Below are 21,322 nucleotides of genomic sequence, written 5' to 3' on the forward strand. Positions count from 1 at the left end.
TCAAATCTGTAAAGACTTTTACTCCTCATATTGGAATTGGTGACTTTTAACTAGTAATGGAGCAGGTTTTAAGTAATGTATCTATACATTTACTTAAGTATGATTTTCAAGGACAATTTACACCTCTCATACATAAGTAGATTGCTCATTTCTGAATCAGTATCAATATTTGTAGCAAATATTACAGATATGTATTAATAGTTGTTAATTGAAATTAATATAGTTGCGTCTTCATGACCACTGATGCCTGATGGAATACGTCTTTTATAAATGTTTATGAAGATTTAGGCCAGTTGTCATTAATGAGTTATGTAGGTGTTATAAAGCTTTCTGGTATCTACACTAAAGTAAAATATTCCCCCGGACATTTTAGGTGTTATCAGTTTTTGTGTTTCCTCACCTGCCGTCTGTCCTGAGGGCAAACGGAAACACTCCTAACACCTTTCATGTTTATGTTTAATTACCTGTGAGGAAGCACTATCGCAGATGTTGCTATCTCTGGCTCCGGTGTGACAGAGTTCCACAGAAATAATTTCTGATAAAAAAAGAAAGGCTGGTTAGCGAAGCAACACACTTAAAGCCCCTCAGGAACTGCAGTCTGGCAAACAGATGAAGTAAAGTACTTCTGTAAGTCAGAGTGATTAGAAGTTTCCGTTCCCATTTAATCCTAAACTTGGTTAACTGTTGTTTGGAAAGGGTACTACTTTCATAATGGCAAAGATTCAGCCAATTTGGCTCTAAAATATATACAAGGGATTAAGATGGAACCAAGGGGCTGTGAGTGTTATTCAGAAAACAGTATAAAAAAGAAACAAGTAAAAAATTCCAGTTCTTTTTTTTTTCTTGTTACTCCTGTGATCAGAAAGAAGCCTTGTAAATCACAACTATTATGCCAGTTGAATGGTTCCTTATGATTCATTTATTAAGCATAAACCAAGATACATAAACAGATGTCTATAAAGGGTACAAGTTATAGCAGGTTAAGGAAGGGCTTCAGTTTAAACATGCCATAGTCCATTATCTCTTTACACTCCAAATTAAAAGTTCACAACCCCTTTTTTTAAATGACTCCATTAAAGTGAGGATAGGGTGTGTTGGTCTCGCCTGAGGGTGATGACTCGTCTCTATTATTTGGCAGGCCATGTCTCACTAACTCTTACTAACACTGAGCTAAGTGACTTCTAACACATCTATTAGCTCAGTGCCACAAATCCTGAAATTTCCTTACTGTGAAAGTGGGTGCTTAGGATTAGATTAGTGATTACTGATAGTCAAAGCACTGATTTAAAAACTCCACTATATAGACAAAAGTATTGGGACACCTGATCTTTCCAGCCATATGTGGTTCTTCCCCAAACCGTTACCACAAAGTTGGAGCCACACAAATTTATGCAATTGTATGCAGTAGAATATTTTTAGAATTCAACCCATTCAAGCATAACAATGTTTCTGTGCACAAAGACAACCCCATGAAGATATGGTTAAAGTGGAAAATCTTTAGTGGCCTGCTATAAAGCTCTGATCTCAACCCTACTAAACACCTTTGTGATGAATTAAAACACTGTCAGTACCCCAGACCTCCTCACCTCACCTACATCAGTATCTGACTTTACTAACACCCTTGTGGGTGAGCGCAAATCTCCACAAGCACTTCCCAAAAATGTGTGACCAGTCATGTATTGCCCTCGCCTTGCTTGCCTTATTGTTCTTGTTTGTGTTATAAATCTGTTGTCTGTTGGGAATAGTCAATATTTAACGCTTATAATAAAGTAAATTTGCCTGTATATTATTATTAAACAAGATAACTGCTAGGATGTGGGGGCAATGTTTCCTTTCTAATAGTAGCTTGAACTGTAATATCAGCATATTAGTATATCATTTACTAATTAGTAAAATAAAGGAATACAAGGCAGATAGCATAATGCATGACACAGCTTGTTTGCTAAACTGGCCAAGGTTGCATTGGAAAGTGCAGGTTATTAATATAGGTTGTAACAAGTTAATGGAAAGAATTTACTATATGGCACTACATTGGACTTTGCATCCAAAGATCATAAGTTCAAATTGCATCTATAGGGTTCAAACCCCTATAGATGTTCAGTTGTATGAATGAGATCAATGAAAGTCACTCTGGATAAAGGTGTCTGCCAAATTCCATAAATGCAAACATATGGACTGGAGTCACTTGAGTTTAAGTACAATTAACTAAGGCACTCAGTAAAATGCCAGAATTGGTCAAGTGTGCCAGGTCACTGTCATAACAAATAGGATATATATAGAATGAGTAGATATATAGAAAAATTTATTTTTTTATATTCTTACCTAGAGTATTCTATCTAGAAGCCATATAAACAGGCAGTTTGTTGAAAAATAATTTAAATTATATCCTGTAAGCTAAATATGCTCTTTTTCCCTCACATGGTAAACATTATACTTTGATCAATGTTTACCACATCCTACACCCAACAGCCTGTAAGCAGTATAAACACCAGTTGTGAACACATATGCATTTTTAATCTGTAAACCGAAGTGCTGAATTGTTTGATTAATAATGGGGAAATTAATTTCTTGTTTGGATATTTTTACAGGTAGACTTGTGAATAAATTATTTACACCTGCTTCCTGCTTCTTACGTGACCCAAGATGGTATTGGAAAGTAACTGGAGTTTAAGTCTTGCAAAGTTTTTCTATTGTCTGCTTTTGTCTTGCAATCAGTAAAAATTTGTGAATCATTGTATAGAAAACAGATCAGTTAAGTTCAAAGTGATAATCAGGCTTATGAAAATAAATATAAAAAATAAAGAGACTGATATGGATAATACTTATGTTAAAACTGACTAATTGTAATAATCTGCAATAAGGCAAAGTTTGTATGGTTTTTAATTTTTTTTAAAGAAAGTTACAAATATAGAGGTTGACGCATTTGCGTTTTCTATGTCGGTCAGCTCAGCATAATATTACATTAAAATGTTTCCCCTTCAGGAACTCAAAATACGTCACAACGCTTTGGGAATGCCTTGCGTTGTCCACGCTCTGAATCACGTGTGAAATCCGGCTGATTGGCAAGTCGTGACATCATTGGTGGGCAACGTAACAAAAACCAGGAAGCTACAAAATAGGTGAGCTATGTTTGTTCAGGGAAGTGTTTTGTGTGTGAATCCGTGCAAGCAATGGCTAAAAGCAAACAAACCTTTCGCATGTGTGTCCCTCCTTGCCCCTGTTTTATTACAGGGGAGACCCACATGAGCTATGTGTTTGCTTGGGAGTGGAGCATGTGCAGTCAGCTCTCAGGGGAGATAATTGTTCTTGCTGTACCCGCATGGCTATGTGCACGCTCCGCTCCCGGAGAGCGCTCCTCGAGGAAAGTGCACTTCCTCGAGGCGAAGCAGCACCGAAGGTCATGGGGCTTGCAGGCCGACCTAGCAGAAGGCATGGAGATGGATGAGTCCCCTCCAGCCTTCCCTGCTGGGCCGAGCACCCGTTCCCTGGGGAAAGCACGCCCTTCGGCAGTTTCTTCTCCCGGGTGCATGCAACACGGAGCTCCGTATTTCTTCCTCCGAGGAGGGAGAATTTTTGGATGATAGCAAGCCCACGGACTCAACACAGCCTGCACTGTTCGAGGAGCTCCTGGAGGTAGTGCTGCGGGCTGTGTCCAAGCTAGAGATAGCTTGACCGGACGAGAAGCAGAAGCAACGCACTGCCAGGAAGATGGATAAGGATTTCCTGTGCCCCGCATCACAGCCATCTGCACCGGGGCCTACTGTTTTTTTCCCGAGGTGTCCAGGTCCTGGAGACCCCATATGCCGCCCGTGCCCTTTCCCCACAAACCTCGCTGTACACGAACATAGTAGGGTTTAAGGAGTGCGGCAATGGGGAGATGCCCAAGGTTGAAGAGATGCTAGCTGGCTATCTCTCCCCAGGTGCTGCATCGCTGAAGGCCCCGGTATTGCCTACTAGGCCATTGAAAGCCACTTCAGCGTTAGTAGGCAAGGCTTACGGTAGGTCAGGCCGCGAGTTGTCTCCACATGATAAGTGTGCAGGCATAACAGGCTGACCTGCTGTGAGAGTTGGACAAGGGTTTCAGCTCTGGGGCTGACGATACTAAGGAGTCTCTCCCCAGGTGCTGCATTGCTGAAGCCGACGCGCAGCCGACCTTACCCTTAGGGCCACCAAGGAAATGCCGTGGGGCGTAGGTCGGTCTATGTAAGCTTTAGTAGCCACAGAAAGACATCTGTGGCTCACCCTGTCAGAGATTCCTGACAGGGACAGGGTTTTTCTGCTAAATGCTCCAATAGCTACTTCTGGCCTGTTCGGCGACGCAGTAGGGCCGGTCGTCGACAGGTTTCAGGAGTCGAAAAAGCAATTGGCGGCATTCCAGCCGTACCGTCCTCACCGCTCTCTGGCATGGCCGGGCATCGCAGCCTTGAGAGGCTGGATACCTGATCAGACTTCCAAGCAGAGGAGACCAGGCTGTTAGCCATGCCACGGGATGTGCTTTGGGGTGCAGCCTCCCTCCAGCAGGTTCTTTTTTTATGGAATTCTTAATATTTATTTCACTGTGGAGATGTTCACAAAAAAATTTATTTCAAGAACACTTTATTGCTTAAAAATGCACCCTAATTAAAAGAATTGTTGCAATTTTCACAAAATAATCAAATGTAAATACAACAAAAAAATCCTCAAATATATTTCTAAATAAATACATAGACATTTGAAATAGAAACAGGCTTTTGGGTGTGATTTTGAGTCTTTTTAAAAAGTTTTAAAAAGTAATGTTGTCTCCACTCTAGTTAGTGTCGTTTGTACGCTTTCTATGTAAATTAATGTGGCTTAAATATTTAAAGAAATCAAAAGAAAAACAATCTCATACCAAGATACTTCATATATTTGTTTATTCTTCTAAATTTCCTCACCATTGGTCTGTTTTTAAGTCTATTAAAACCTGCATATTTAAGAAATTGTAGGGTGTGTTTCAAATTGACTCATAAACTTACATATACAATTGGAAGTTCCGGAGTGTAAAGGTTTAGAAGTTTGAAGCATAAAACTTCTTCCGTGTTAAGTTTTATTAAATGCTATGAGGAAAAAAATCAGAATTTTTTGTTTTTTAGTTAAATAAATTTTAAGATTTTTTAAAGAATTGTTTTTTACCTGTAGTGTCTTGCCTGAGGCACAAAACAAATGTACTGCTATCAAAAGAAAAATATGAATAATTTAGGCAAAAGACCCAACAGGAATGTTTACTATGTTAAATGGTTTTTGAACAGTTCTTCAGTGTGACTCCATCATGTACTTCAAACACCTGATTGAATCGATATTTCCCCTCCAAGACACAAAATGTGAAAAGTCTGAGGCTGACTTGTCATTGTTACGTTTCATTTCATCAAAGCTTCCCATCTTTCATAACGGTTTTGATTTTGATCTGTGGTGAATAAGAAGCTTTGCTCAGCGGAAGCCTTCAAACTGTGCGGCTGATTTTCATGCCTCACACAGCTTGATCCGTCTAGGTTTTTTTAACTGTTTATTAAAGTGATATTTCTTTTTTGGAATGATTTTAGACAATGCCGCTGTGGCGAAACATCATCCGTAGGCGTCTAGTCATATTTCGGCTGAGTTCAGGAATTCAGTCCGGCTTTCATCCTTCTGTCTTTTTAAAGAAAACCAAAGTCAATATCCAAATGGCTAAAGGGAAAAGAGAAAAAGTCTCAGCTAAATGCAGACAGATACAGTCGAACAGGAGTAACCGGAGAAACTGCTGACTTTCTAATATAATAAGGAAAGTGAGCAATCCGTTACACTGCCTGTTGGAGTCTAATAATATCAGGGCCCTGGAGGAGAAGAGAAAGAGGATAGAAAATATTTTTAAACCAAATCTATGTCTCTGTCTCTCCACTACTGAGTGTAATGCAAGTGGGAAAAAAAAATCTAAATATCAAATACAACCTAAACTCCAACTTCCTTTAAATGAAGTCATTCAGCCAAGACCTGTTTGGTGTCTGCTGTTTACTTCTTCAGCTTTTCAATAGAACTGAAAAATTAGCATACTCTTAGTCAACTGTTTGCTTACACTAAACAGTATATGTATGTAATATTTGTCCATATATAATAAATGCAAATAAATGTATTGGGACACCTGTCTTTTCTGACTATGTGTCATTTTCCCCCCAAACTGTTACCAGAAGGTTACACATACAATTATATAGAATGTCTTTAAATGTGGAGCATACAATTTTCTATTGACTTCAACTAGGAGTCCAAAATCTGTTCTAGCACCTTTAGTGAAAGTTTTGTTTTTTCGAATTTCAGATTTGTTCGAGTCGTGTATTATTTTCTTAACATTTTCCCATTTCTTTAAGTATTTAAACAAAGGTTTGTAGGTTTGAGTAAAGGAAGAGACATAATGGAGCCATTTGGACTTTTTTTTTTTTTTTATTGAAAATGTAACTGGAAAGTCTAATTTTATACTTGATGAAGCAATTTCAATTTTAATAGATAATAATTTTCAAATTTTATATAATTTTATATATTTTTATTCATGCATGCTTTTAAATATGCTACATATGCTGGCACTTTAGAGAGGTGTTTTCTTCACGGATGAATCCTTGTTTTCACTGTACAGGGCAAAATGCGTGAGGCAAAGGGTGGCCACACCAGATACTGACTGGTTGTCAGACCCCCAATACAGTAAAACTGCACATTTTACAGTGGCCTTTTATTGTGGCCAACCTGAGGCACACCTGTGCAATAATCATGCTGTCTAATCAGCATCCTGATCTGCCACACCTGTGAGGTGGATGGACTATCTCAACTAAGGAGAAGTGCTCACTATCACAGATTTAGACAGATTAGTGAACAATATTTGAGAGAAATTTTGTATTTAGTGTACATAGAAAAAGTCTTAGATTTATGAGTGTTGCATTTTTATATATATATATATATATATATGTGTGTGTGTGTGTGTGTGTGTGTGTGTGTGTGTGTGTGTGTGTGTGTGTGTGTGTGTGTGTGTGTGTGTGTGTATAGAGGCTGATTATACAATCCTAGAAATGCAAGTTATTATACAGAAGGGGAAACGATGATCAAGATGAATTCATCATGGAGCACACAGAGGACAGAAAGAAGTGCTGAGGCTCACGGGTGAAGAAAGTTTAATCAAGAAGGTATGTGTGATTGAGAAGAGATATTGCCATGCAAGGAAATTAAATTGAAACATGCCACTTTTAGAATTTGGTTAAGTGTATAAATGGTTGTATTATATCACAGTCCTGGTAACAGTGGTTTGAATGCATTTAGTGTTTTACCTGGTGGGGTGTATTCTAAAATGTGGTAAAAGTGTATGGGGCGACAGAAAATCTAATCGAAATGACATTTTTCATGAGTAGTGACAGTTAAGACAGGGTTTTTTAATAACATCTAGACCACCAACCTTAAGCACAAGTTGTCTTTAAGCCAGAAAAAATGGGATAGAAAATATGGACTGAAGGTTTTTTTTGTAAAATCTAATATGTAAAATAAAACGCAAAAGATGATTCAATATATTAAAAAACATGATGCCTAATAAGTAGGTGGCAAGCACTGAAAATAAACATTGAACAGGCATCCCTGTCATGTTACAAAGCTGAGGCAGCTGCAAGTGCAGATTTTTGTGCACATGTTTAACCAAACACTAAAAAAACAAAGCATGAGTCACATGACTTGACTTAAGAACAAGAGAAAATCTTCACCTGATCGAGATGAACAACAACTACAGAAAGATAAATACGAGACAAATTGTGCAGTGAAAGATGAAGACTATACACAAGTGCAAGTTAAAATTTACAAGTGTGGAAACAATCATGTGGCATGGTTCAGTGAGGTGCATTGGCTGATAGGAAACATAGATTATCTGTCTCTTGGCACCATTTAAACAATACCATGTTATGAATATATTACTCCATAAATAAGCACCTGCTGCGATTCGCACTGGATCTCCACAGTGGTGTCAAAATGGCAACCTTTGAGCTGGATCTTCATCTTTGGGAAGAGGGCAAAATCCACAGGAACCAAATATGGCGAGATCATGTGAATCGTTCTCTGACGATTGTCATGCACAAGTTGCCAAATATTTTCCACTTTTTTGGGGGTTGAGCTCGTTGAAGGTCTTCCTGATGTCTTGTCATCTTCCAGTGATGTTCCCTCGCTTTTGAACTATGCATGCCATCCAAAACACCTCGAACGAGTCATTGCAGCTCCAGCGTATGTCAAACGTATGTTATGTCAAATGTCTCTGAGGCAGATTTGCCCAGTTTTACGCAGAATTACGTTTGCTCTTTGTTTTAACTTTCTGTTTATGATGAAATCACAGACATGGTAACGTACGTGGTCAGAATAGCACCAGTTACCAACTTGTAGAGGTTGTAAGTATCACAGTAGTCACAACAAATTGCTAAACTTTTAGAAGAAACTTTATGTTCATGCTCATGTCGGCTTGAACAGAACGGAAGGATTGTAAAAATAGTAAATATGACACAGTCTTCTACTTTTCTTACTTGTCAGACCACCATCATTACCCAAACCCCAGGAACTGTGTGTGTGATGGTGCGTCATGAGCCAAGAGGGGACCCATATGTTTAACAAAGAAGTATAAAGGTCAGCTCTGTCACTCCTGCAGACCACACAAAGCCGGATTGCGCACTGAGTTGGAATAAAAAGCGATGGATTCGGCTCAGCTTGTCCAGCTGTGTGACTTTCGATCCAAATCGGCGCCTTTGCCCTACGCAGAGTTTCCACAGCGATTGATTGAATAGAGAGCATTTTTCTCATTTCCCAGATGAAGAAGCTACTTGAATGTCAGTGAAACACTTCCATATTGCATCATACAGTCTGAACATCAGCCGGGGCATCTTATGAAGCCACTCACATCTGTCACCAGCACCCGGTACACAGCAGAGTAAAAAGCTGTTGAGCATCTGACTCACTAGATCTGATGAAAATGGTGCAGCAGGACAGTGGCATTGGCAGAACAGTTATGACACATATACTGACCTGCTTCCAATTTTCATATCGCTTTGACATAACACTGGGGACAAGTGGCATATTTATGCTGACATAAGCTTGCGCTGTCACACCTTTCAGTATGGCTTCTGTTAGAATTTCATGGCAACTTGACTTTTGGCATGTCAGAGTAATGATGTGGAGTAGCTTGATAAACAAGGTTCTTTCAAAAATAGAACAAAGGTACACATGCTCTGTAGTGTCTCCTGAGCCAAGTGCTTGGTGGTAACCCTGAAATGAAACTTTGCTGTACTGTGAAAATAGAAGAATTCACTTATTTTCTGTTTTTTTTAAAATTTTTTTTATGTAACATAATAATAATGGTGGACAGTAACACATTAAATGTAAATCGTTGCTGCACTTTAGTAGCTTTTTCACTTATCCATACTTTACTGAAATGTTTCCATTTGGGGAGATTTTACTTTACGTTCTTTAACTTTTTTCTCAACTACATTTTGTGAAATCAGTTATTCAGTGTACAGTTCAGCATCAGTCCAACAGCAAGCAGAACATTTTGAGAGTAATAAATGATGGAAGAAACCACTGACTCGAACTTACCACAACACCGGCGGTCTTATTTGCATGATTTTTTTTAAGTAGTTGAAAAAAAGGTTTTGGGCTCATGAGAATTTTAATAGATATTAATCAAATATCTATCATTCATACAATCAGATATGTTCATGGTTTCTGTACTTCTTCCACCACTGTATAATAAACCCCACTGCAATTTGGAATATGTTTTATTCAGATGGGTCAGAAGGTATGATTACTTTTCTCCAACAAAACAGAATTGCACAGTCTGTATTATTAACTTCCATAAAGAAATAAAGAGAGACAAATGAGGGACAGATCTGGTGCACTTTCTACTTGCTATAACATGAGTAATACTAGATAGAAATTAGTTTTGTTTTTCAGATGTTTCAAAATATTAAATAACTTTAAATTGATAGTATGTTAAATGGATGTAGGCATTACATTCTTTAATTCATAAACTATAAATATTTGAAAAGTGCAATTGAAATGAACCATAAAATCCAGAATTGCATAATTTTGATCAAAGGAGCTAATAAACAAGCCACAGGGCAAATTTCCAAATGATTGGAAACACAGTGAATTCAGTGCATCACATAGGAAGATGCTATGTTTTGCACCTTTGTAGAAAGCATGTATTTCGTCTTAATAAAGTATTATTTCATGTTTTAACAATGATTTTAAAATTTGTGATTGAAATGTTGTCGATCTGTAATAGGTTTTTATGTCTCTCTATATGTATCCAGATAGGGAGCTTTTCTGGTATGAAGGGAATAAATGCCTGGGAGTTTTGCCAAGATGGCTGCCAAGTACACAGACTTTACTATAAAGACTTTGGGTATGCCTATGGTTAAAAACAATGTTTTTTTAATGATGCTGGATAATACTACAATAATAATAATAATAATAATAATAATAATAATAATAATAATAATAACACTGCTTATCTCTGGCACCTGTTAGTGGATGAGATATATTTGGCAGCAAGTGAACATTTTGTCCTAAAAATGGTTGATGTGTTAGAAGCAGGAAAAATGGGCAAGTGTAAGGATTTGAGCGAGTTTGACAAGGACCAAATTGTGATGTCTAGACAACTGGGTGGGAGCATCTCCAAAACTGCCGCTCGTGTGGGCTGTTTCCGTGGTGCCCTGGCGACGGGGTCATGGGTGGCCGAGGCTCATTGATGCACATGGAGAGCGAAGCCTGGCCCGTGTGGTCCGATTCAACAGACGATTTGCTTTATCTTAAATTGCTAAAGAAGTTAATGCTGTTAATGCTCAACAAGTCAGGACTGTTTTAGCAGCATAAGGGGACCAACACAATATTAGGCAGGTTGTCATAATGTTATGTCTGTTTAGAAGCTATTAAGTTACGCCTTATAGGTGTAACTTAATACTGTATGCTGAAAAGGTTCTGTATGGTTTATACATACATTTACATACAACTTTACTAAAAAAATTATCATTGAGACAGAGGTCAAGGTTAAATCAGGAAGCTGCATGGCAAGGATTGACAGATTGGGATATATTAAAGAAACCAAATCTAGGAATTATAGTAGTAATAGTAGTAGTAATAGTTTTAATAATAGTAAAAGTAATAATATTTTAAAATTCAGCAAAATTCAATCACAATCAAAAAAGGTCATTTAAAGTTTTAAATAAGCAAAAACAAGCTGAATAATTTTATATCAATAATCTCATAATGTGAAATATTGCCTTTTACCTTTTGCCTATTATCAAGTTCTAATTTTCTCCAAAATGTTTGCTAGGTTGAACTCCCTACTGCACCACTACTCCAAAACCACTTCTCTTTGGCCAAATCTTCGTTGGCTGCAGAGAGATGTATATAACTTTTCATCTTCTTTATTTGTATTCAAGCATAAATCAGATCCACTGACGCATACATGCTCCAAAACATCATTTCTCTTCACTTTTTCTAATTAACCACTTTTTCTCTACAATCAATTTAGATTGCTGCCAATACTAACAATAATCTCTAGTTATAGAAGCTTGTGTGTCCTCAGGAATCTTTCAATTTCTTTAAATAAACGTCCGTTTTCTTCTTCCACACTGGTTACTGTCCTCAGCTACACAGTGGAGTTTTAAAATGACTGGACATACACTTCAGCTTCTTTAATCTGGTCTATGCACACATGCCTAACAGCCAGTGAAGTGCTTTCTAGGGGAGTTTGGGATTTCAGAAGGAAGAGAGGTCAGAGCGGTCAACAGACACTCGAGCAAGTCCTAACACAGGATGTAATACTCAGTCAGATAGAAAACGACACTGCCATCATGAACGATTTTTACTACCTAAAGTGAATTGTACAGCAATGCAGTTGCATCAGGATGCAAAGCGAGTTACTTTAAGCCACGTCTGTGGCTGAAACTTTGAGTGAAAGTGATCGGGACTGTTTTGTCTAATGAGTGCATTAAACAAAGTTCATAAAGTAGGTTAAACACTCTCTCTTTAGTATCTTAATCAAGCGAACTTTGACAGCTCTTTGGGGGTGGGTGGGTAAGCGAGTGTGAGTCAGATCTCTAAAAGTAATGTGGCATGAAATAATAGTGCAATGCATAAAAATAATAACATAATTGACTATGGATGATGTAACACCTCGCAGTTTATCTGCAGCATCACCCCGTTGTCCCTTTGGTAATGAGTTTACTTCAAAATATCTAATAAACACCCTGTGGATAAGCAACAAATTACACCTATTGTAAACACATCATATAAAAATGATGCCCCTCTGTATTAGCGGTGTGCAGGCCACTTAGATATGAGACACATTAAAGCATACAATAAGAGCATTTGGATGAATTCATGTGTTTAGTTGTGTAGATTGGTAAATTATTATTTAGATTTATTAATATTTATTGCTCCAATTACCTAATCTAAGTCTTCAATTTATTCCCTTACTGGAATGAAGAGTAAATCATTATGTATTGATATTAATTGTGGATAATTACACAACTGCATACAATTGTAAATTGATTTGGCATAGTTATTGATCTATTAATAGGCTATATGATGATATAAAGAGGCCAGAGATTGATGCATTGTCTGCGGCACAATGGAATTTTTACTATTGTTAGAAGAGCATGGCAACCGAACAATAAAGCAAGAATGTGTTCTCCATAACAGGGGAAGTGCTAGCTCAAAATTTCCAAAGCCAAAAAGAGCAGGGGAATAATGCTGCAAACTCTATTGAGCACATTCTTACTGTATTAGCCTGCTTGACAATGTTGTCTTTTGGACACTGCTTCAGGTGGGAGACTACTCCAAGTGAGACACTGTTCCAGGTGGGAGGCTGCTTTCAGTTAGAAAGCTGCTTTAAGTGGGAGACTGGTCCAAAGGGGGCAGTGCTCTAGGTGAGACACTATTTCAGGTAGGACACTGCTCCAGATGAAAGGCTGCTCCAATTGGAACACTGCTCCAAGTTGGAAAGTGCATCAAGTGAGTCAGTATATCAAGTGGGACACTGCTTAATATAAGAGACTGCTCCAGGTGAGAAGCTGCTCCAAGTGGGATACTGTTTCAAATGGGAGACTGTTTAGGTGATAGACTGGTGTAAGTGGAAGACTGCTCCAGGTGGGAGACTACTCTAAGTAGGAGACTGCTCCAAGTTCCACACCACTTCAAGTGAGACACCGCTTGCACCATTGCATTACATTTACATCTATACCAGAAATTTTTGTCCAGCTTCTGGGCTCCCAGTCTGCCACACACTCCTCTTTCCATCCAACCTTTCCATCTATCTTTCTCAACCTATCAGACAAGTGTTATTTTTATGCTTAGAAACAGTTTCAGGATGTCAGGCGGTGATTGTGAATAGCTGACAGTAGTGCAAAGTTATATATTTACCATCTAATAAAATTATTTATATTTTATATATCTAATACCTTTATATTTTTTTTGTTTAGTTTTAGTTTAGTTTTAAATAGAGGTAATTGTGTCCCTTTGACTCAATCTCTCTTCCTATTCATATTTCTCTTTTTGTGTTTTTTTTTTTTTATCTTGGTTTAAAAATTCTGTCCATTGTAGTTGCCACTAAATATGTAAAGCCTACTTTCATATACACGATTAAACACGTGTGTGACTGAATAACTGAAAAGCCCTATAGTGAAACATAGTGAATGCAAATCAAATTTCCCCACTACGAGATCCTGCAATGGGATTTCATTTAGATGCTAATGTGATTATGTTCTAAAAAACGTTGCATGCATTAATCACTGGCCTCACTCAAACCTACGCACGGTACGTCCTCGAAATATTAACAAAAATATATAACGTGTCTTAAGATTCCGAAATGCAAATGTTAAGATTGCTGAGGCATTTCTATTGTTTTTTTTCCCCCATAGTATACTGACTCGCCTAAAAACTATAACGAAGAGGTAAATATTTTAATATATACTGTACATGAATTTAAATTACATATACAATATACATTCATTTGTATTAATTTCTGTTTAAACTAAATCATGACCCTCACTGACATGTTGATCCTATAGCTGTGTGAGAACCCACTGTTATACACACTTGCATGGTTTTAGTGCATGGCTGTCACAGCATTATTTTCACCTTGCATGACTCATTTATCTTGAAGAAAATATTTTTAGTAGCTTCTTGAACATACCATATGTTATGAAAGGAATGAAACACGATGGCACATGCTGTTCGTTCGGGGATGGTATGTAGTTTGCTAATGAGAAGTTATTGCAATTGTGAATGTTTGTCAATACAAATCCCAAATTGTATTGATTTCCTAATAGCACACATTGTTGTAATTTATTCCATTTATACTGTATTACAGTTTTTCTCAACTGCTTTCAGTCATTTCTCACAACAGAACTGCATTTCTCAAAACTACTCGTTCCACCGTCAGATCCTGTTGTCAGTTCTTCACATCATATCAGCAACTTCTTGTTGTTTTCATCAATTTGCAATTGCTTTTGGACAACATGCAAATGGTTCTGTACATCTGTCAGCTGCTTTTGACAATTCTTGTTGCTTTTGTCCTGCTCTGCAAAATAACTTGTCCTGGTTCTCAGCTGAAATGTCACACCCACCAAACCAATTAGTCCAATTAGTTCCTAAACCCAATTGAAGAGTTTTTCTCGGCTTGGAGGTGGAAGGTTTATAATCATCAGCCACATACGCGGATGACACTGCTGGCTGCCATGGATGCAGCATGTGAGAACATCTCAGCAGATGCATGCAGAGGCTGGATTAGGCACTCAAGAAGATTCTTTCCATCGTTCATAACAAGGGAAAATACATGTTGTGATGTGAATGAGAATCTGTGGCCCAACACACAGGACCGACATGACGCATAGGAAAACTGCCACGTAATTTCACCTTTACCTTCTGTTGTACATGTATAGTTTTTCCCACTTTGTCTTTTTCAGGTTTCCATTTGTCGGTAAATAGCCTATGTGTAGTTTCCTTTGTTTTCTGTATGTAAGTACCACTATTGACAGTACTGTAAAAAGGTGAATAGTCTTATCTTTTGTTTCGATTCTTCCATATACTGTTACATGGGTCGATGTTGATTGGTTAGATGAGGTTAGATGGAGTCTATCACAAAAATTATCTATTCATACCATCTAAATTACTGTAACACTTGGTTGATGCACAATGGTTTGCAAGAGTAACTTCTATTTTTACCGGAGGGACACTGTAAATTATGGCACACACCAATGGTAATTTAGTGGTGTCTAGTCATCAAAACATGACTTGAGTATAATTTAAATAACTAAAACGGAGTATGATGTTCTACTGACAACATGACTAATATATTTGCCTGTCACGTTCACATTGTTGAAAAAAAATGACATGGGATTCTGCTGCCTCTGACACAATGATTGATGAAAAAACACGCTTTTGCAGGATAGACAAAGCATTTTGAGCAGGTGACGCGTATTTTCCGGTTATCCACTATGTTGTGCCGTTTGTACGTGTTGTTTTGAGAAATGCACTTGGAGATCTGCAAACTTCAATTCTGATCTGAGAAATGACTGAAACCAGTTGAGAAAAACTGTATTAAATTCATTCTGCCAACAATTTAAACTTGCAGTATTAGCTATAAACAAGTGTTCCCAACTAAACTGTTTTTTTTCGTAAAGGTTTTGTTTTCATTCTGACTTACAAAGTGCTAACACTGGTGCCTCATCCCAAAAGTGTTGCATTCACATTTTTTTAATTATCCGTATAATATCAATGATTAGATCATTTTTTATTGTTAAATAAAAACTTTTATAATTAGACTTAGATTATGTGAAGCATCTGCCATACAAATGTATTGCTGTAGAAATTAATTATAAGATCATTAATATACTCATGTGATTGGCCTTTGCAGCTGGGACTACTGTCAGAACGTCTGACTAATTAGATTAGAGAATTTGGAATAATTCAATAAATGGACACCTGTCTTTTCCAGCCCTAAATGGTTCTTCCTCAAACTGTTACCACTCAGTAGTGCAGGATGTCCTTAGATGCAGTAGCATTACATTTTCCCGCTCACTTGAACTAAGAAACCCAAACCTGTTCCATCATGACAATGCACACCCCTGTGAAACAAAGTAAGTTCCATGAAGATATGGTTTACATGGGTTGGAATGGAAGATCTTGAGTGGCCTGCTATAGAGCTATTGAACACCTTTGGGAAAAATTAAAACACTGACTGCACCCCAGGCCTCCTCACCTACATCAGTACCTGACTTTATTAACTTCCTTGTGGCTTAATGAGCACAAATCTATGCAGTAACACTTACAATTCTAGTGGAACTTCCTCAGAGAGGAGTGGAGGTTATTATAACAGCAAATGGGAACTAAATGTGGAAATGGGATGTTCAAAAGGTCCATACGTATATGTTCAGGTGTCCACAAACTTTTGTCAGTGAAGTTGATGTGCAGTGTACGTGATTAATATTCTAAAAAAAGGCATTTTATACAAAAGTAAGCCAGTTTTATAAGCATTGCTTTCAATAATTCTATCTGCTCAGTAATTGGGTATGTGTGAGGGGGCAGTGAAGACACCGAAATGTGTTTTTCGATGATTGGAAATTGTAGAGTAAGAAAATAACATGAGTTCACTTGTATGAAAGGTACAAATTGGTAAAGAGACACTTCTAAACACATCTATAACAAGTGTGGTCAGGATTTGGGGTAGAGCTGGAGCCTATCCAGGAAGCATGGATAGGCTCCAGATGGGTGTTTGAAATGGTTGTGGAAATATATCTTGGATAGCTCACAAGTTCCTCACACATATTCACACACCCCTAATTCACATCTAAGGTTAATTCAGTAAAGCCAGTCTACCAAGTGGATCCCCTGCCTGGAACTTTTAATGTGTTTTACTGTAATGTAAAGGAAAATCTCATCTTGTACTGTTTAAGTTAATGTACCTCACTGTTCAGGAACTTCAAAACCACTTTCTTTCCAATAAGTTGTGCTTATATGAATTTAATAAAAGCCAGATTACACAGTGCTATAGACACCAATGAACACATCAACCAGGACATAATACAAGAGCCAAGACATGGTGTAGAGTCACCATGGACTGGGACAGCTGAGTAACTGGATAGTGCCCGGAAAGGAGTTGTAAAAGTGGCATGCAGAACTTCTTGCTATAAACTACTTCTACTATAGTGCACTTCTGTAAGTAACTCTGGAGCAGGAGTGTTTATTGAATGAAATACGTAAGATTATTCCATTCATTCAGCACTCTCTGAGTAACAGGATCAAGTCTAATACATTTTATAAAAACACTGATGAGAGACATAAAACACCTAACTTTCAATAAATAATAATCACTATGGCCTTGCACACTTTCTGTCCCACTTCACTTCATTCACAAGTGAGTCATTAAGCGAGCAACTTTGAAAGATATAACCTTTTTTGGCTTTTTTTTTTCATCGAGTATTGATTTTAGCTGCAGCGTGACCCAAAGCTTCACAAAAATGTGGAACATTGGAGTGTTTTCAGGAATAAAGCAGATGTAATTTTTACCCAGATGCCCTCTTGATGTGGTAGGTGAGAATATATACATCTGTACTTGCACTTTGTATTATTATTAAATTTCAGCATGATTGTATTTGTTATTAGTGTATATAATGCAAAAAAAAAGGCATTAAAGTTGTGCAGTACTTATTGATGGCATACACAGATCTCTTGGCTGCCCTCTCTATAAGTCTAATTCTTGGGGCTGAGTACACACAGTGTTCCCATGACAACCTTTGATGAAACAAGGCTGGTTTGTGTAGACAGCAATGTTTTGGTGAGGGGTAAAACTTTATGGACAGGCACGGAGGAATCATTTCAGACCAGGCACAAATATAAAATGCTTTCCAAGAGCTTCCGAGCCATCTGTTTAGGAGACCGCTGTGAAGAATACTGTCTCACACACACACACACACACACACACACACACACACAGGCGCACACATTTACACACTATACTACTTTTTTAACCCTAACGTCAAGTCATTCTCTTCTTAAAATTACTACATTAGGTGGATGAAAGGATCTGGTTTTCAAGAGAACACCTCTTTATATACATTTGAAGGTAAATATCACAATTTCCAAAGATATCTATACTCATCTCAGTGTGGACTTAATGCCGGTTGTTTTTGTAGTTTATTAAATTTTTGGGAAATATATTCACATAAAATGTCTTGTGACTTTCAGCATATAAATAAAAGCTGTGTTCATAAGCGTAAACAAAGATGTCAAATAACACAAGGAATAGTGGCTGCAAGTGCAAAAATATTTTATAAAGTGCACAAAAAAAACAAACTCAATGGAATTAAACAGAATAAACAAATATACAAAAAGTAAAATGGAACTGAAATGTGGGACATGGGTATTGAAAATAAGCATGAACCAAAACTATGGAATGACAAACAAGAGACAAGGGATAAATTATATTATACAGTATTATTAACCTGCGACGTGATCCTAATACATGAAACGACATTTGACATGACACCATAATACGCAGTGGCTGATGGGGACCATAATTCATGGCAATAACACTTAGTTCAAGATTGTTGCAAAGCTAAAGCTTCAAGGCATGTCTGTTCAGAAGTAATGAATTTCCATAAGTTCCATAAACCCAAGTAAATTTTTCAAAAATTTTTGCAATTCTCAGTAATTCTCAGAAATGACCAACTGACACTAATGAATTCAGTTTAATGTAATCTGACACACCAGGAAAAAAGTTACAAAGCTTGAATGAAGATGTAGGATTATTGTGTAGTTAAAAAAATGCTTAAAGAAAGGTTAAAGGGTACAATCTGGTGGCATTGAAATTATCAGTGGGAAATTTATTGGGCGAGATCAAAATGTTCCTTTTGCCTAGTAACCCTAAAAGTGTAGAAATTTACATGATTGATTATCCATTGCTATTGCTTACCAGTACTTACAGTAATAGCCTTTTTATTTTTGTTCACAACATGTATTATCTCTTTTTTTTTTTTTTTTTTGTAATGAACATATCAATCTAGAACCACTGCTTAAATTATCTAATTTCTTAACCATTAAATCGTCAACTTATTAGTTAAACTGGATAAACACAAACACTAACACACAAAATTAGTCATGAATAATGATCCTATTTCTTTACATAGTTATGTTTTGCAGTTGGACAGTTTCCAACTAAGAAACATAAAGAGTAAAAATGATATCACACCAATCCAATTATTACTAAAGTGAATAGTAAAAAAATGACACCAAGGACTTTACAACATTTGAAATAAAATTTAAGGAAAATTGTGTATCAATGAATAACATGGGTAAAAGAGTAAGTAGTTTCTTACACTGTTCTTGTCTGATGATCATATGGTCATATTCATGTAAAATAAATTGGATAAATCTGAGGTAGTTTACAATGTTTAAACTAGCTGGCTTGCATATAAGATGGTTGACAATGTGAAGTCAGTCATATCTTTCATGAAAACAAAAGATATTCCACTTACCTATGGCAATGCTAGTATAAGTATTGTACAATTACATTATGGTTGCATGATCAAATTACCTCACCAGAAAAAAAGTCATAACAGTAGTGGACCATTAGGTCTTGCCTTCTCAGCTGGCCTAAACACTTTCAAAATCCCTCACTTGCATTTTTTTTATATATTGCTTCCATTATTACGTATTGAATTATTCCCAATAGTATATTCTCTTCATTTTATAGCTTTTCTTTTGGTTGTGCTTCTTTCAGTAGTGTAGCATATGTTTATGTTAGAGTTTCTATCCAATTATGTTTTAGCCTTAATGTGTTGCCAGGGTCAAAGAAATCTGCTTTCTGGTCTTCAGAATCAACAGAATCTCCTGTAGCTTCAAATACATGACAATGAACTGTTGATTTAACCAATTAGATTTCAAATTGGCAACATCAGGGCCATCTAGCAGGCATACAATTAATCAGCATTTTCACGTATTTTTATTAAACGGTCAGAGCTCATACTAGTCAGAGCTAGCAAATTGTGTAGCAAACTACACAAGCTAAAATATATTCATGTAGACCTAATAGCTGTTTTTACGTTCCACAATGGTTGACAGAGAAGAAGAAATTGATTCGGATGCAGATATGCTAATAAGGTCATTTTCAAAAAAAGCTGGACATCATAAGGAAAACACTACTTTCAATTCAAGGAAAACCTGAATCTATTGAATTTCTGTGTTTGGAGAAAGTTGTGAAAAACCTGGGGTGGATGTATTTCTGAAATTATTTAGGTTAATATTAATGCTTCTGCTAGAGATGATGCATGTGAGCAGTGCAGCTACTAATGGCATTCATTCCCGCTGCATGAGATACCTGTCTGTGATGTGTGAAGACTGCATTTCTGTATAATATTGATGGTTTCTATAGCCACGGCATCATAATGATGATATTAGGAGGTGGATTGATTCAGATAGGACACTACTGAAGGCCTAGGTGTGAAATGATTGGTGCGCCACTGACCTTTTGCAGAGTTAGGTGATGAACATAGATAAAAGTTATCTTAGTAATCTTTCTGTTTTCAATTAAGATACAATGTAAGTTGAATGTCATAAAAATATTTTGTAAATAGATCTGAACGAATTCTTTACTCAAATGCATTTGTTAGTATAAAATGAGCTCTGAATCAATATAAGGTGTCAAGAATTCAGAACTGCGACTCATTTTTAAGCGTCCATAAAGGTCATAATTTATCAGCATAGTCCACATAGTTTAGAGTTAACACAGATGCTCTTCAGAAAGTTAATAAAAATGTTGAATGTGTAAACAGTTTTTCTTCTTGATACAAGGAAAGTGATGTGTAATAATCGGTACACTAAATACACAGACCTAGAAATCTGATCATTAAAAATATATAATAATTTTGAAGTGTTCCATTAATAAACAGTATCTAGGCAGTAAAAGGGCTGTCTATAAGCAGCGCTGAACTGCAATTCGAGCCTTACTCAGCTGGTAAGGTTTATATCCGACTGTAATGGCAGCTCCAGATAGTCTAGACACTTGTACACATTATTTATCACATGGAGACAGGGAAGCTTAAAACATAAGATATAAATGCTCCCATTCTGTTGCACTCCAGTTGTACAGTAATGAGAGTTTGTGTATTTTAGGCTGTAAGCTGGGAAACACTTTGGAGCAGTGTGTGAAGCATGTAAGTGAGAAGAAGGGGATGTCCTCCATGTCCTGCTCTCTCCAGATCCAGATATTAGTGTGTCTCTGTCTTTTGCACATTCAGCACTTTTTTTGCTACGTGTAGTA

The 21,322-nt window shown here is 37.0% G+C and overlaps 1 protein-coding gene across 1 annotated transcript in view; it reads right to left on the reverse strand.

The window, feature by feature from the left end:
* Positions 1–21,322, reverse strand: part of large2 (LARGE xylosyl- and glucuronyltransferase 2) — a 148,728-nt gene that overhangs the window by 115,137 nt on the left and 12,269 nt on the right. The window contains exon 2 of the mRNA XM_083552958.1: positions 465–535. The gene's annotated coding sequence lies outside the window, so the exon portion shown is untranslated. The remainder of the gene's footprint in view (positions 1–464; positions 536–21,322) is intronic.

Source organism: Silurus aristotelis (genome assembly GCF_946808225.1).
Source record: "Silurus aristotelis genome assembly, chromosome: 10".
NCBI classification, from domain to species: Eukaryota; Metazoa; Chordata; class Actinopteri; order Siluriformes; family Siluridae; genus Silurus; species Silurus aristotelis.